The following is a 17,930-nucleotide window of genomic DNA, read 5'->3' as shown; positions in this document are numbered from 1 at the left end:
AGAGGCGACACCATCCGTTTCTTCTGTATCCTTCCAGGAAACATTTTATGCATCTATAACAAAAATAAATACATATCTTCTGTAATCATATGGAGAGAAACATACTCCATACCCTGTTCTGTACCATCCTTTCATCTCTTAAGAACAGATCAGAGAGATTATTCTACTCTGCACATTTCCTCATCCTTTGCTCCAGCTGTTTTGTCTTTCCTCATATGGATGGGCTTGACCTTATATAATCAGCTAACGGGGCACTAGGCTGCTCTTACAATGAAGCAGTGAATAAATTTAGGAAGTGCCTCATTTCACACAAAGCAAGCACATTTGTAAGACAACTTTCTAGACGTGGACCTGCTGGATTAAAGGGTGTATGCATTTAAAATTTAAACGGTTGCTGAATCCAATGGGTATCATCAGTTTATTCTGCACCACACAAAGTACCAGGGTCATTGCTTCCCAAACTACAGTATATTATAAGCTTTTGATCTCTGCCAATCTGATAGTGGAAAATATCTCCCTGTAGCTTCACTTCCTTTCTTCTTAATGATGAATGAAACTGAAGATTTTGCCACTTTGTGTGTTAAAAGCAGTTTCTTCTCCTAAGAGGAAAAACCATAGGCTTAAATACCTATGAGTTATTAAATGGGACAGATCTGAACACCCATCTCCCCTGGGTAACAACCTCCAATAGTTTCCCATCACCTTTCGGAGCCAATCCTTGCTTGCTTCATGAGGCCTTCCACATCCACATTCAAGCTCCATCTGTTTCTTCTACGATTTCTCCCGCCCCATTTCCCAATGTGTTAACTTGGCTATTCATTCAAAGAAGCATTTATCAAGCCTGTGTCAGGCACCGTTCAAGGAACTAGAGATTTAGGAAGGCCTGTGGTCCCCGCCTTTAATGCATTCCCCAATTGCTGATCCAATGATTGATGCTTTGGGATATGTCTTGCTAGATGCTCTTCCTGCCTTTTCATAGTAGCAAACTCCTACTCATCCTTCAAAATCCAACTCAGAGACACCTCCTTTAAGAAGCCTTTCTCCTGGGCTTTCCTGGTGGCTCAGTGGTAAAGCTGCTGCTGCTGCTAAGTCACTTCAGTCGTGTCCGACTCTGTGCAACCCCATAGACAGCAGCCCACCAGGCTCTGCCGTCCCTGGGATTCTCCAGGCAAGAACACTGGAGTGGGTTGCCATTTCCTTCTCCAATGCATGAAAGTGAAAAGTGAAAGTGAAGTCGCTCAGTCACGTCTGACTCTTAGCGACCCCATGGACTGCAGCCTACCAGGCTCCTCCGTCCATGGGATTTGCCAGGCAAGAGTACTGGAGTGGGGTGCCAAAGAATCCACCTGAAATTCAGGAGACACAGGTTTGATCCCTGATCCAGGAAGATCACACAGGCTGTGATGCAACTAATGCCCACACACCACAACTACTGAGCCTGAGCTCTAGAGCCCGGGAGCCGCAACTCCTGAAGCCCGCCTGCCTAGAACCCGTGGCTCTGCAACAAGAGAAGCCTCCGCAGTGAAAAGTCTAGGCACTGCAACTAGAGAGTGACCCCACTCACTGCAACTGGAGAAAAGCAGCAACAAAGACCCAGCATAGCCAAAACAAATAAACAAAATTATTAAAAAAAAAAAAAGAGCAGCCTCACTCTCCAAACTATGAGAACAGCCCCCCAACACTGCAATGATGACTTACTTGTCCATCAGTACATCTGTCCTGCCAGGACTTCTGACTCTTCTCCTCCTCACCTAGCAGGGACCCAGAGGTTACTAAGTAAACAAATGACCCAAACCATGCCTCCCGTCCCCAGCATTATTTGCTACTTTGTTTTTCAGGAAACAATCCATCCAGGTAGAACTTGACTATGACCCTGGCTTTCTGGTCAGATGGATGTGGATTAAAAGTCAGGCACTGACCACAGTTGCACCTGGGCAGGTCACTTAATGTCTCCAAGCCTCCATCTCCTTACCAATGTGGCCAGGGAAAAACATGCAGGCCTGGAAGAACTATCAAACGGGTCTGTGCTTTGTACCAGCTGGCATGGTCTAGAGGTAGTAAGTGGTGGCTATTAGCTGCAGACCAATAATTAATAATAATCACCACCGCCACCCTCAGCGCTGCCTAGCATTAGGAAGCTTCAAAGACAAAGAAAAATTCGAGTTCGGAAGTGAGCAAGCGGAAACTCGGGAGCACCCGAGGACACAGAACTCCGGGGAAGGAGAGGTCGGAGAAATGCTTAGCAAAGGAAGGGGTTTGGGTTTATTCTTCAGAAGGCAGCTTCCTCCCCAGAGCCAGATAGCCAGCCCTGACTGAGAGGGCAGAGGAGGAAGGAGGCAGGGCTTGAGAAGAGGAAATTTGACTGTGACCTTGAACTTGCACTACCTCCACGGACACCCAGCAATAGTGGCCCTGACCACAACTGTCACAGCAGTGATGTAACAAGGTCAGGGGCCTCTGGTGTGTTCCTCACTGGCCAGGTCTCTGATGAATCCTTTGTCCAAAGGGGGCTTCCCTGGTGGCTCAGTGGTGAAGAATCTGCTTTCCAATGCAGGAAGCCAGGGTTCAATCCCTGGGTGGGGAAGATCCCCTGGAGAAGGAAATGGCAACTCACTCCAGCATTCCTGCCTGGGAAATCCCATGGACATAGGAGCCTAGAGGGCTACAGCCCATGGGGTCAAGAAAGAGTCAGACGAGATTTAGTGACTGAACAACAACTGTCCAAGGAAACTGATCCCTGCCCCGATGCCCTTGATAACTCCTGGAGACAGGCAGTGGGATCCCCTCTACTAAGGGTTTCCGGGGGAAACAGGGAATGCTGAGGGCCATTAAAAGGCTTAAGGAAGGAGGATTCATGGAGACCACCAGCTACTTGCTGCCCCCAATCTCAGAGACGACAGCTAAACCTAGTTTTCCTCCCTAGGGTCTCTGCCTCCTCACACAGGGAGTTCCAGAAATCAAGCTGGTTGGAACACTGCCCTGATTCTGCTGAGCTTCCATCAGTTCAGTTCAGTCGCTCAGTTGGGTCCGACTCTTTGTGACCCCAGGGACTACAGCACGCCAGGCTTCCCTGTACATTACCAATTCCCAAAGCTTGCCCAAACTCATGGCCATAGAGTCGGTGATGACATCCAACCATCTCATCCTCTGTCATCCCCTTCTCCTCCCGCCTTCAATCTTTCCCAGCATCAGGGTCTTTTCCAGTGAGTCAGTTCTTCGCATCAGGTGGCCAAAAGATTGGAGTTTCCAGCTTCAGCATCAGTCCTTCAATGAATATTCAGGACTGATTTCCTTTAGGATGGACTGGTTGGATCTCCTTGCAGTCCAAGGGACTCTCAAGAGCTTTCTCCAACACCACAGTTCTAAAGCATCAATTCTTCAGCACTTAGCTTTCTTTATAGTCCAACTCTCACATCCATATATGAATACTGGAAAAGCCATAGCTTTGACTGGACAGACCTTTGTTGGCAAAGTAATGTCTCTGCTTTTTAATATGCTGTCTAAGTTGGTCATAGCTTTTCTTCCAAGGAGCAAGCATCTTTTAACTTCACGGCTGCAGTCACTAGCAGTGATTTTGGAGCCCAAAAAAATAAAGTCTGACACTGTTTCCAATGTTTTCCCATCTATTGGCTATGAAGTGATGGGACTGGATGCCATGATCTTAGTTTTCTGAATGTTGAGTTTTAAGCCAGCTTTTTCACTCTCCTCTTTGACTTTCAACAAGAGGCTCTTTAGTTCTTCACTTTCTGCCATAAGGGTGGTGTCATCTGTGTGTCTGAGGTTATTGATATTTCTCCTGGCAATTTTGATTCCAGCTTGTGTTTCATCCAGTCCAACATTTCTCATGCAGATAATATACTCTGCATATAAGTTAAATAAGTAGGGTGACAATATACAGCCTTGACTTACTCCTTCCCCAACCTGGAACCAGTCTGCTGTTCCATGTCCAGTTCTAACTGTTGCTTCTTGACCTGCATACAGATTTCTTAGGAGGCAGGTAAGGTAGTCTGGTATTCCCATCTCTTGAAGAATTTTCCACAGTTTGTTATGATCCACACAATCAAAGGCTTTGGCATAGTCAATAAAGCAAAAGTAAATGCTTTTCTGGAACTTTCGTTTTTCTGATGATCCAATGGATGTTGGCAATTTGATCTCTGGTTCCTCTGCCTTTTCTAAATCCAGCTTGAACATCTGGAAGCTCATGGTTCATGTACTGTTGAAGCCTAGCTTGGAGAATTTTGAGCATTATTTTGCTAGCGTGTGAGATGAGTGCAATTGTGCAGTAGTTTGAACATTCTTTGGCATTGCCTTTTTTGGGGGGATTGGAATGAAAACTGACCTTTTCCAGGCCTGTGGCCACTGCTGAGTTTTCCAAATTTGCTGGCATATTGAGTGCAGCACTTTCACAGCATCATCTTTTAGGACTTGAAATAGTTCAATTGGAATTCCATCACCTCCACTACCTTTGTTCATAATGATGCTTCCTAAGGCCCACTTGACTTTGAAATCCAGGGTGTCTGGCTCTAGGTGAGTGATTACACCATTGGGGTTATCTGGGTCATTAAGATCTTTTTTGTACAGTTCTTCTGTGTATTCTTGCCACCTCTTCTTAATATCTTCTGTTTCTGTTAGGTCCGTACCATTTCTGTCCTTTATTGAGCCCATCTTTGCATGAAATGTTCCCTTGGTACCTTAATTTTCTTGAAGAGATCTCTAGTCTTTCCCATTCTATTCTTTTCCTCTATTTCTTTGCATTGATCACTGAGGAAGGCTTTATCTCTCCTTGCTATTCTTTGGAACTCTGCATTCAAATGGGTATATCTTTCCTTTTGTCCTTTGCCTTTAGCTTCTCTTGCTTTCTCAGCTATTTGCAAGGCCTCCTCAACCATTTTGCCTCTTTGCATTTCTTTTTCTTGGGGATGGTCTTGATCTCTGCCTCCTGTACAATGTCAGGAACATCTGCCCACAGTTCTTCAGGCACTCTTATTAGACCTAATCCCTTGAATCTATTTGTCACTTTCACTGTATAATCGTAAGAGATTTGATTTAGGTCATAACCTGGTCTAGTGGTTTCCCCTACTTTCTTCAATTTAAATCTGAATTTGGCAATAAGGAGTTTATGATCTGAGCCACAGTCAGCTCCACCACTGGGAAACAAAGTTCAGTGATGGGAGACACAGTCTAGAACATGAACATCAGCACTGGCCCAGGCTCTGCATTTCCAGGGCTCTGGTCCAAGAAAATCTTAGAGAAAGAAAGGCACCCCCGATCTCTGCAACTGAGGCTTTTCTTTGCAAGACATGTTCGTCACCCTTTTATGTCCCTCTCTCCCCAGCGTTGAAATTCAAGGATCTGTGGAACACGCTCCAAGCCTGCTGAGACCACAAACTTTGGGAGTTCATAAAACTTCTATTGTGTGGTATCACGTGGTACTCTTACCTCGCTTACCCCACTCAAAGCCAGCATGTTCTGAGCACCATGGGCCATGCTCATCACTCGGCCCTCAGGAGAAGTAGCACTGCTGTTATCCCCACTGCACAGATAAGGAAACTGAGGCAAGATAAGACATTTTCCCAAAAGTCATGCTGCAGTGGATATGAGTTGTCCAAGGCCCACACATATTTTCCCTTCTTTGATAACAGCGGGAACTCTTGTTCTTACACAAATCCTTTGGTCAGCCACATGCTTAGGGCAAAGCTCCAGGGAATAAGTCTGCTAATCAGCAGCTCCTGAATGTGGTCCAAATCAATCCAATCACTGCAAGGACACATGCTCCCTTGTCCCCAGTGATACAGAGTGAGGATATGGGGTTTACAGGTGTTTTAGCCATTTTATACTGAGCCATCACTGACTCCATGGACATGAGTTTGAGCAAGCTCCGGGAGATGGTGAAGGACAGGGAAGCCTAACGTGCTGCAGTCCATGGGATCACAAAGAGTCGGACAAGACTGAGCAACTGAACAACAGCCATTTATAAGGAAAGCATCAAGAGTGGGCAGTGGAGGGAAGGGGTGGCACCACTAGGGCACGTGTGAAAATGAAGCTGATGTCATGAAAGGCAGAGATGAAAGAAAGTGGAGCTTGGTGTTTTGTAGGCTGCTGGATCAAGCGTCACCTGCAGCATGCCCTCCCAGTGAATCTCTCCAATAAATTCAACTGTTACACAAGTTTGGAATAAATTTACTCTCACCTGCAACACAAATCATCCTAGTAATACAAGTTCTGATCCACTGCGTCAACTTTTATTCAACAGTACAATTCAGAATTTGACACAAGTGAATTTAGGCCGCAGATACACCGTTACTAATAGCATACTGCTGGGTAGGTTGCTGTTCTCTCAGGCTCAAAAAGCCCACCAGCAAAATGGAGGTACTATCATCTCCTTCACAGGGAATCATAAAAAGCCCTAATAAATATTGACTCTTACTATTATTTATAAGCTCTTCAGCTGAAATTCTGGAATTTATTCTTCTTCCTATTCTCTTTTCTCATCACCCCTCCTACCTTCCACTCAAAACTGTCCCCTTGTCCCTTTTCTTACAGGTCCAGTTTTCTTCTTTGTTTGCTGTGTGACCTTAGACAAGTTATTTAACCTCTCTAAGCCTCACTTATGACTACAGCTAAGAATCAGTTCAGTTCCATCACTCAGTCACGTCTGACTCTTTGTGACCCCATGGACAGTAGCATGCCAGGCTTCCCTGTACATCACCAACTCCCGCAGTTTATTCAAACTCATGTCCATCAAGTCGGTGATGCCATCCAACCACCTCATCCTCTGTCGTCCCCTTCTCCTCTCGCCTTCAATCTTTCCCAGCATCAGGGTCTTTTCCAATGAGTCAGCTCTTTGCATCAGGTGGCCAAAGGATTGGAGCTTAAGCATCAGTCCTTCCAATGAATATTCAGGACTGATTTCCTTTAGGATTGACTGGTTGGATCTCCTTGGAATCCAAGGGACTCTCAAGAGTCTTCTCCAATACCACAGTCCTAAAGCATCAGTTCTTCGGTGCTCAGCTTTCTTTATAGTCCAATTCTCACATCCATATATGACTACTGGAAAAACCATAGCTTTGACTAGACGGACCTTTGTTGGTAAAGTAATGTCTCTGCTTTTCAATATGCTATCTATGTTGGTCATAGCTTTTCTTCCAAGGAGCAAGCATCTTTTAATTTCATGGCTGCAGTCACCATCTGCAGTGATTTTGAACCCCCCAAAAATAAAGTCTTTCACTGTTTCCACTGTTTCCCCATCTATTTCCCATGAAGTGATGGGACTGGATGCCATGATCTTAGTTTTCTGAATGTTGAGTTTTAAGCCAGCTCTTTCACTCTCTTCTTTCACTTTCATCAAAAGGCTCTTTAGTTTTTCTTCACTTTCTGCCATAAGGGTGGTGTTATCTGCATATCTGAGGTTACTGATATTTCTCTCAGCAATCTTGACTCAGGCTTGTGCTTCATCCAACCCAGCATTTCGCATGATGTACTCTGCATGTAAGTTACATAAGCCAGGTGACAATATACAGCCTTGACGCACTCCTTTCCCAATTTGGAACTGAGTTTCCCCCTCAGTCAGTCTCTCCCATCAGGAAGCTTCCATAAGCCCCTTATCCTTATCCATCAGAGGGCAGACAGAATGAAAACCACAATCACAGAAAACTAATCAAACTGGTCACATGGACCACAGCCTTGTCTAATTCAATGAAACCATGAGCCAGCAGGGCCACCTAAAACAGACAGGTCATGGTGGAGAGTTCTGACAAAACGTGGTCCACTGGAGAAGGGAATCGCAAACCAGTTCAGTATTCTTGCTTTGAGAACCCCATGATCAGTATGAAAAGGCAAAAAGATAGGATGGCTAAGAATACTTATCTCCTATAGTTTTGCACTCATCTCACACGCTAGTAAAATAATGCTCAAAATTCTCCAAGACAGGCTTCAGCAATACATGAACTGTGAACTTCCAGATGTTCAAGTTGGTTTTAGAAAAGGCAGAGGAACCAGAGATCAAATTGCCAACATCTGCTGGATCATTGAAAAAGCAAGAGAGTTCCAGAAAAACATCTATTTCTGCTTTATTGACTATGCCAAAACCTTTGACTATGTGGATCACAATAAACTGTGGAAAATTCCGAAAGAGATGGGAATACCAGACCACCTGACCTGCCTCTTGAGAAACCTGTATGCAGGTCAGGAAGCAACAGTTAGAACTGGACATAGAACAACAGACTGGTTCCAAATAGGAAAAGGAGTATGTCAAGGCTGTATATTGTCACCCTGTTTATTTAACTTATATGCAGAGTACATCATGAGAAACGCTGGGCTGGAAGAAACACAAGCTGGAATCAAGATTGCTGGGAGAAATATCAATAACCTCAGATATGCAGATGACACCACCCTTATGGCAGAAAGTGAAGAGGAACTCAAAAGCCTCCTGATGAAAGTGAAAGAGGAGAGTGAAAAAGTTGGCTTAAAGCTCAACATTCAGAAAACGAAGATCATGGCATCTGGTCCCATCACTTCATGGGAAATAGATGGGGAAACACTGGAAACAATGTCAGATTTTATTTTTTTGGGCTCCAAAATCACTGCAGATGGTGACTGCAGCCATGAAATTAAAAGAAGCTTACTCCTTGGAAGGTAAGTTATGACCAACCTAGATAGCACATTCAAAAGCAGAGACATTACTTTGCCAACAAAGGTCCATCTAGTCAAGGCTATGGTTTTTCCAGTGGTCATGTATGGATGTGCGAGTTGGACTGTGAAGAAGGCTGAGCTCCGAAGCATTGATGCTTTTGAACTGTGGTGTTGGAGAAGACTCTTGAGAGTCCCTTGGACTGCAAGGAGATCCAACCAGTCCATTCTGAAGGAGATCAGCCCTGGGATTTCTTTGGAAGGACTGATGCTAAAGCTGAAACTCTAATACTTTGGCCACCTCATGTGAAGAGTGGAAAAGACTCACTGGAAAAGACTCTGATGCTGGGAGGGGTTGGGGGCAGGAAGAGAAGGGGACGACAGAGGATGAGATGGCTGGATGGCATCACCAACTCGATGGACATGAGTTTGGGTGAACTCCGGGAGTTGGTGATGGACAGGGAGGCCTGGCATGCTGCAATTTGTGGGGTCCCAAAGAGTCAGACACGATTAAGCAACTGAACTGAACTGATAGCTATGGGTCCAGGGCTCAGTGTCATATATTAACACTTGATAAAGAGCTATTGTCACTAACCTTAATTCTTACATCAGTAATAAAAATAAATGAAGTTTATAGCATTATACTCAATATGACAATGTATTGACAATAATACCACCTAGCTCTAACTGAGCACTAACTATATGCCAGGCACTGCTTCCCTGCACTTCATGTGAATAAACTCATTTATTCTTAATGATTACACAGAAGGCAGGTTCTATTTTGACCCTCATTTGGTGAAAGAGGAAACTGTGACACAGAGAAGTTAAATAATTTGCCTGAGATCACACAGTTTGTAAGGGATGAGGCTGGGGCTCAAACCTAGGAAGCTTGACTATTGAGTCGCCCCATCCCTGACAATGACTCCTAGTGATGGGCAATGTAAGAATTTTAACAGGATTTTCTGGAGCACATGCCTATACCCACAGGTTATCTAGGCCAAGAACATGTGAACGTATCCGAACACCATCAAGTTCAGAACCAATTACCTGTAACAGCATCCTACAACTGCTGATGCAAATTATTTATACCATGAACATCATGGTTTAAAACAAAACGATTTTTTTTTTCATCCCATAGTTCTAGAAGTCAGAAATCTGAAATAGGTCTGACCAGGCTAAAGTCAAGGTGTTGTCAGACCTGAATTCCTTCTGCAGACTCTCAGGGAGGATCCATTCCCTCACCTTCTCCAGCTCCCAGAAGCCGCCCACTTTCCTTGCTGACGGCGCATTCTTTCTTGTTCAAAGCCAGCAGGGTCAGGTCAGGTCCTCCTCAGACTGCCATCTCTCCGGTTCTCTCTTCTGTCTCCCTCTTCCACTTCATAAGGACCCTGGTGATTACCCTGGGCCCGCCCAGATAACCCAAGATGATGGCACATTTTCAAGGTTAGCTGATGAGCAACCGTAGCTCCATCTTCATTCCTTTGGCCACGTAACCATAACACATTCACAGGTTCAGGGGATTTGTTATAGCCATCTGTGTGGAAGCCACTGTTCTGCCTACCACGCCCTTGGGTTTATTCTGGTCCATCCCAAACATTCTATGGATGTCCAGGGACACCATCACTCCCCTTAGCTGGGTCAGATTCAGAAGCCGTCACAGTCCTGCCAGCTTCAGGCAAGACCTCACACCATCTGCTGGGATGCTAACCGCCCCTTCAGCTCAGCTGTGCTGTCCCAGGAGTGCCTGGGTACCGGCTGTCCCCTCTGCTAGACCCAGGGTCTCTGCGGTGCTACCCCTACAGCCCCGGCCTGGCCGACACAGCTTCACAGATACTTGGCTGGGGCCTGAGTAGTTGTTGTTGTTGTTGTTTGGGTCTAAGGAGGCAACAGAAATAACCCTCCCTAGGACCCAGCTTGCCGACCTCAAGACAGGACGGAAGCTGCCGAGAGGAGGATGGGCAGACAACAGGCGGGGGGTATGACTGTGAACTTGAACTGCTGATCAGTGTCACCAGCATCGGGGAGTGGAGTCGCTCTGATGCTGTCCAGTAATGAGGACCTACCAGGACCACGCTGTTCCCCAGGGCCTGAACATCTGTTTCCCCATTCAACTGTCTCAATAACTTACAACCAGCAGGTTTCTATGGCTCAATGGACAATTCTTAATCATGAGATTCCTATGTGTCAATACCCTTCAGAGGTAAATAAGGTTTCCATTCTCAGTTTCATTCTACTACAAGAGGTAGCTACTAAACAAACAACTCTATGTATGCCTAGACAACAAACGCCCTGATGAAGAGTCAGGGAAACAGAGGATTGCGGTGGGCGCTGGATGCTCCTCCTATAAAAGGTGGACAGGGAAGGGCTCTGGGCCAAGATGACCTCTGAGTGAAGACGTGAAGCAAATGATGATATGTGTGCTGCCTTCTACTTTCTATGGAAACAGAAAGACTGAGGGCTGGTTAAGGTTCTTAGTAGCATGTGCCAGGACTGATCTAAGTGCTTTACATCTCGGCCTAGAGAACAGTTGAACCCATCTTACAGATATAGAAACTGAGGCTGCGTCCTATAGCCTGTAGGCGACATGAATAGCCAAGAATCTGAATTTCAGTGCAGACGCATCTGTGTACATAGAAAATGTACTGTTTGCAATTTTTGTCATGTTCATGAACCCCTATTGCCATTTAAAATTAGTATCGAAGAGGATATAGATGCTTGTCCAGGCAGGGACATTTTCTTAGCAGGAGACAAGAACAACAAAAGCTAACATTTTGTTAACATGGAGAGTGACTATCTCCAGGGGGTCGGGCTGAAGCTGGTGAGAGGAAGGGGACTACTAGCTTTTGTTTTATTTCCTTTGTACTGTCTGAATTTTTTCACTCTGCATGTATTACTTCTAAAAAATAACAAAAACAAAACTAGTTCACACTTTAAATAAACAGCAGCAGCAGGAGTTTATTAAATGTAGAAATTTCCAAATGCTGAGCTGGGAATAAGGGGGCTGCCTATTCTGTTAGGACACAGTTACCACGCCAGACCCTGCACGGGGACTTTCCAGGTGGCACTAGTGGTAAAGAATCTGTCTGCCGATGCAGGAGATGCAGGTTCGATCCCCGGGTAGGGAAGATCCCCTGGAGGAGGAAATGACACCCCACTCCAGTATTCTTGCCTGGAAAATTCCATGGGCAGAGGAGCCTGGTGGGTTACAGTCCACGGGGTCGCAAAGACTCGGATGCGACTGGGCACACGATGCTTTCTAAAGATCAGTCCCTTTAAACCTCAAAGCAGCCCTGCAGAGTCAGGACTGTGAAAACGCCACCTTTTCAGGGGAGAACTGTGAGGCTCACAGAGTTTACAGAACTGGCTCAGGGTCACACAGCCAGGAAGACGCAGGCAGCATAGGGATTTGACCCCACACACCATCTGACCCTGAGTTCTTAACTTCTGGGCTCCACCATCTCTGAGCCAGGTTCTTGGAACGCTAAGGGCTTTGCAAGGCCAATGGCTGCACCCCAGAGGCAGCCTGGAGGGCCATGATGTCCTCAGGCCTTGGGGATTCCAAGGTCATCTGTACGAAACGGAGAAGCAATGTACTGACTCAGACACAGAAATCTTCTACAATTCGTCCCCTCAACGTGAGCCATGCAGGGTGATGGTTAAGAACCGTGGTTCAAGGTCTGGGTTCTAGCCTCCTTCAGGACACTGATGACTGACCCAAAACAAGGCTTCTCGAGCTCAGCACTAACAACTGGGGCTGGAACACTCTTTGTTTCAAGGGGCTGGCCCGTGTACTGTAGGGTGTTGAGCAGCATGTCTGACCTCCACCCGGTACAGGCCAATAGCACACATTAGACTGAATCCCCCCAAACCTCCATAGGAGGCAGGTATTATAATTAAACCCATTTTACAGAGTAAGAAACTAAGGTCACATAACCTGCGAGTGGCATATACAGCCAGCTGTGACAATTACAATGTCTCAGAGATTGCCAAACGTCCCCCTGGCAGGGGCGGGGGAAGATGAACAAACTGCCCCCACTACACTAATGCAGTGGCCTTGGCAGGCCTGGGTTTCTTTATCTGTGAAATGAGACTTAATTCCAGGACCTTCCTATTGTAGAATGATCAAAAGGGTGAGATGGTCCAAAAGGCTCCAGTTTCAGTTCTTGGCCAAGAGGCTAATCAACAAACTCAAGTGCAAGGTTTCATTCATTCATTTGTTCAATTACTCCATCATACAAGAATACATACTGACTACCTACTCTGTGCCAAGCTCTGGGCTCAGCGTGGGGACACAGGGATCGATCAGGCACAAACCCTGCCCCCTTAAGACTCACAGTCCATGCAAGATATAACTTCACAAATCAAAACATAATTACAAAGGACAACGCTTCCTGTGAAGGGGGAAAGTGATGGACAGAACATAACAGGGTGAGGGTCTGGGAAGGGTCAGGAGCAGCCAGCCGCTCAGAGATGGGGGAAACACGTACAAGGAGGGGGACGAGAGCCCGGTGCCTGTCCACCCTTTCAGAAGTGGAGAAGTAAGAGAGGGAGGGGGAGAAAGGAGAAAGGAAATAAAAGGAACGCAAACGGCAGCACCAGCTACAAAGCGTGGGGACCCTGGAGCCGGTGAGCCTGGGTTTAAATCCAGTTGCCACTTGGCTCTCGACCTTCAGAAATTAGCTCATCTCTCCCACCCTGGCCCCTCATCTGCACAACAGAACTAATAATGGCATCAATACTCGGATCCTCTGTGGGCAGGGGGTAGGATGGGGAGAACTTGGCTTGCTGGAGGGGCCCCGTCAGCAGCAGCGGCTGGGATGCTGGGATGGAGAGATTACAGAAAGGCTCGAGGCTCAGTGCCACCAGCCATGATACAGGGTGCAAACCCAGGGGGCTGACAGCCCAGCAATAGCAGTAACAGCAGTAATTAAACGGCAGCCTGACTGTGACGCCAAGTACCATGCTCTGGGTTTAATGTGCATCAGTCCATTTCACCATCACCATCACCGCCCTGTGAGGGAGGCTCTGATTATTCCCATTTTACAGGAAGGGACACAGAGGCAAACGGAGGTGAGAAGAGTTGCTGTAAGGGACCTGGGCAGCACCTGGCGGAGCCCGGATTCAAACCCAGAGACTGGGCCAGCTGCCCAGCAAAGGGAGGAATGAGATCGGGAGGACCGAGCCAAGGACCGGGGCCCACCATGGACGGACGGGGGTGGAGAGAGAGGCAACAGGCCGTGGATAAAGCCCATGTGCAGAACTGTCCTGGGTGCGAGATCCCCGGCAAAGGAGCAGCTCTGGAGCAAAAGGGAAGCTTGAAAGGAAGAAAGCTGGGAGGTCCAAGTTAGGTCAGGGGCCCTGCTGGGCTTCAGGACATTAATCCTGTTTACAGGGACAGCAGGGGGCCTGCAGCGCCCCACGCGGTCCTGGAAGAGAGCCGGGTAAGGTCTGAGGCCGCCGCCCGACACAGCGGTGGAGAAGGCGGCTGTGCCAGCATCACACTGTGGGCAGAGCCGAAGCACTCCCTCGGCTCTGACTCACCAGAGCTAAGAATAAAGCCCAGGGACCTGGGGGGAGGGGCGGGGCGCCAGCCAGCCCTCACCCCCAGCGCCTGGGAAGGCCCTGGCCCTGCCCAGGGGAGAGCCCCCAAATCCTTGCTGAATCCTCACACCCAGGCTGCAGATTTGGACACTTTGCTGAGAAAGGGAGAGGAAAGATGTGCCAAACTAAGACTCCGGCCTAAACAGCACTTCCAGAGCCAAGAAGAAAACAGCCATGCCTGCCCATCACGGGTATCTGAGTGTCAGCCTCGGGCGGCCTGCTCCGACCTGCCTTGACCCCAACCCGCCCAGCAAGCACCTCGGGGCCTCTCCAGGGCCCTTCCCCGCAAAGCACACGCTTATCCCCGTGCTCTCCATCCACCCCGACCCCTCTGCTGAGACTCCTCGGATCAGACGCCGGGGCTTCACCGAGGCCTCCATCTGGTCAGGTTCCAGGAACCGGTAAGGGGTCACGCATGTGCCAGGCACAGGAACATGTCTGGGGACGAACAAGACAGACAACGTCACTCCATCCACCAAGCACCACTCCAGGCGCTGAGGGCCCTGCAGTGAACGGCAGGGACAAAGGGCCCACCCTCCTGGGACTGACAGTCTAGACTGATGCCAGGAGACAGAGCATCAACTAGAGGGAATACATATACACACACACTACACATCATATAAAATACATATATAATGTGTATGTGTGATGATGATGATCAAAAGGACTCAGACAAGGTACAGGTGAGTAAGGACTTGAAGGAAACAAGAAAGTAAGCTGTTTGGAGAAAGAATCTGAGAGAACAGCACTCCAAGTAGAAAAAACAATAAGTGCAAAGGCCCGGAGGTAGGAACACATCCGGCATTCGGGAGCAGTAAGACAGAGGCCAATATGATCCAAGAGTAATGACAGATGCGGTCAAGGAGGAAGGTGGGGGACGGGGAAGGGCACCGTGCAGGACTCACAGGCCATCGGAGGGATTCTGACTTTCACTGAGTGACATGGATACTGTGGATCTGATGTGTCACCAGCCGCTTTATGTTTTCAGATAGTGGTTCTGAACCAGACGCAAGTTATCCCCCAGGAGACATCTGACAATGTGTGGAGGCCTTTTCAGTGTCATTCCTGAAATGGGGTTGGGCATTTCGCAGGTGGACGTCAAGGCTACTGCTAAAGTCCACAATCCCAGGACAGCCTCCCAGCAGAGGATCACTCGGCCTCAAATGTCAGTAGAGCTGAGGCTGAGAAATCCCATTTTAATAGAATCCTGGCCCCTTACCAAGGTTAGAGGCCATATTCCCCAACTCCTTTATCAGGCAGACAGAGTTTCAGCTCCCCACCATGCATCACTGGGCAAGCAACTAAGCCTCAGTTTCCACATCTGTAAACTGGGAACACAATCAGATGATGCAAACACACACTCAGTTGAGCACGAACCAGAGCATACGGCAGGTGGGCAACAAATGTCCCTGCTATCCCTGTCTGACTGCCAGGGGTCCACCTCTTACTCTGTCCCTTCCACCCTTTCAGCCTCACCAAACGATTCTCTCAGCCAACAAAGATGTTCTGTGCCCCCACAATGTGCTAGGAACTGTTGTGGCCAGAGTCCGCCAAAATGCCCACCTCCCAGTCCCAGAATGAGTGAGGGTATTACCATACTTGACAAATGGGACCTTGCATATGTGATTAAGTTGGAAGATCTTGAGATGCAAGATGATCCAGGTGGGCCCCATGGACTCACAAGGGAATCACAAGGGTATAGAGAGAGGCAGGGGGGCTGGAGTCTGAGAGGGAGATGTGTTGACCAAAGCCAAGGTCAAAGTGATGCAGGACCAGGAGTCAATGAACGCAGGTGAGTGGCCTCAAGACACTAGAAAACACAAGGAAAGGGGCTCTTTCCAAGAGCCAACTGAAGGAACACAGCACCACATTCTGGCCTCTGAACTCCAAACTCTAAGAGAATAAATCTGTGCTGCTTTAAGCCAAAAGTTTGCAGTGATTTGTTACAGCAGCCACAGGACACTCATACAGCAGAGCCAGCAGGGGACAAGGGCTGGACAGGGGTGCCCCCAGCAAGAGACACACCTGCCCGCCTCCACACCTTCCTGCAGGCCCTGGCCCCTGCCCATGCCCTGCTCTGAATCAAGGTCAGCCTCATGTTACCTGCTCCCTGACGCGCTGGCTTCTGCTAGCCCAGGGCACTTCTGACACCTTCCTGAAGGATGGGCTTGTCCTTGCCTCCCCCTAAGGGGAGCTGGGAATGATGGAAAACATTGACTCATTTTTAAGTTCACTTTAAAAGGTCATGCATGACTCAAATTAAATTCATACATGTGTGTATATATATGTGTGTGTATACACACACACATACCATGGACTGTAGTTCACTCGGCTCCTCTGTCCATAGAATTCTCCAGGCAAGAATACTGGAGTGGGTAGCCATTCCCTTCTCCAGGGGATCTTTCCGACCCAGGGATCAAATACAGGTCTCTTGTATTGCAGGCAGATTCTTCACTGCCTAAGCCACCAGGGAAGCCCCAAAATATATATATAAAGGCAAATAGTAAAAAGTTACTCTTCCTCTTCCCCTAAGTCCATCCGCTCTGCACAGTCCCAACTGCCCTCCGCTTGGGTGACTGCCAACCTTTTGCTATTCCAAACAATGACACAATGAATTCCCTTAGAAATCACTCCTTAAGCTAAAGAAAACATGGATAGCCTGACCCGAAGACCAACACGGCTTCCCTTGGTCGCTTGAAAGCTCTGCAGGCAGAAATCAAGGTGGCCCAGGGTACCCGTGATAACCTAGAGACACACAATGAGAATCAGGACACTAAAGATGAACACTGACCCAGGGACTCCTGTGGGGATAGAGTCCTTAAAGCATGATGAAATACACTCGAAGAAAATGCAATCACTCTGCCCCACATTCACCGACCGCAGCATTACTCAGAACAGCCGAGACGTGGACATGAGCCGAGTGCCCAGCGATGGATGAACGGGTAAAGACAACGTGATCCACACACACAGTAAAATATTATTCAACCATAAATAAAGGAAATCCTGCCATTTGTGACAACCCAGGTGAACCCTGAAGGCATCATGCTGAGTGAAATGTCAGACAAAGAGAGTGCTCTCTGTTCACTTATATGTGGAACCCAGAAAAACGGAACTCAAATAGGGAAGACGATGGTTGCCAGGGGCTGAAGCTGGGGGAAATGGGGAGATATTGGTCAAAGGTTATGCTTCCAGTTGTAAGATGAGTAAGTTCTGGGGATCTAATGTCCAGGGTAGTGACTACAATTAGTAATACGGTATTGTATACTTCAAAATGGTTGAGAGAGTAGGTCTTAACAATTATCACCACAAAATGAAGATAAAAAAGGTAATTACTGTGACGGGATAGTGGTGATAAGTAGCCTCACTGTAGTAATCATTTCACGATATATACATGTATCAAATCATCATGCTGTGCAGCTTCAAATTGCATGCTGTATGTCACCAATAACTCAATGAAGGACTTACTAGGGAGCTCAGCTGGTAAAGAATCTGCCTGCAACGCAGTAGACCTTGGTTCGATTCCTGGGTTGGGAAGTTCCCCTGGAGAAGGGATAGGCTACCCACTCCAGTATTCTTGGGCTTCCCTGGTGGCTCAGTCAGTAAAGAATCTGCCCGCAATGCGGGAGACCTGGGTTCAACTCCTGGGTTGGGAAGATCCCCTGGAGTGGGGCGTGACAACCCACCCCAGCATTCTTGCCTGG

At 47.6% G+C, this 17,930-nt stretch overlaps 1 protein-coding gene across 4 annotated transcripts in view; it reads right to left on the bottom strand.

Annotated features, from left to right (window-relative positions):
* ABCC1 (ATP binding cassette subfamily C member 1 (ABCC1 blood group)) overlaps positions 1-17,930 on the bottom strand; it is a 152,179-nt gene that overhangs the window by 107,498 nt on the left and 26,751 nt on the right. The gene's annotated exons all lie outside the window — the stretch shown is intronic.

Source organism: Bos indicus, chromosome 25 (assembly GCF_029378745.1).
Source record: "Bos indicus isolate NIAB-ARS_2022 breed Sahiwal x Tharparkar chromosome 25, NIAB-ARS_B.indTharparkar_mat_pri_1.0, whole genome shotgun sequence".
Classification (NCBI taxonomy): Eukaryota; Metazoa; Chordata; class Mammalia; order Artiodactyla; family Bovidae; genus Bos; species Bos indicus.
The sequence above is the reverse complement of the archived record's forward strand: the minus strand, read 5'-3'. Positions and strand labels throughout refer to the sequence as shown.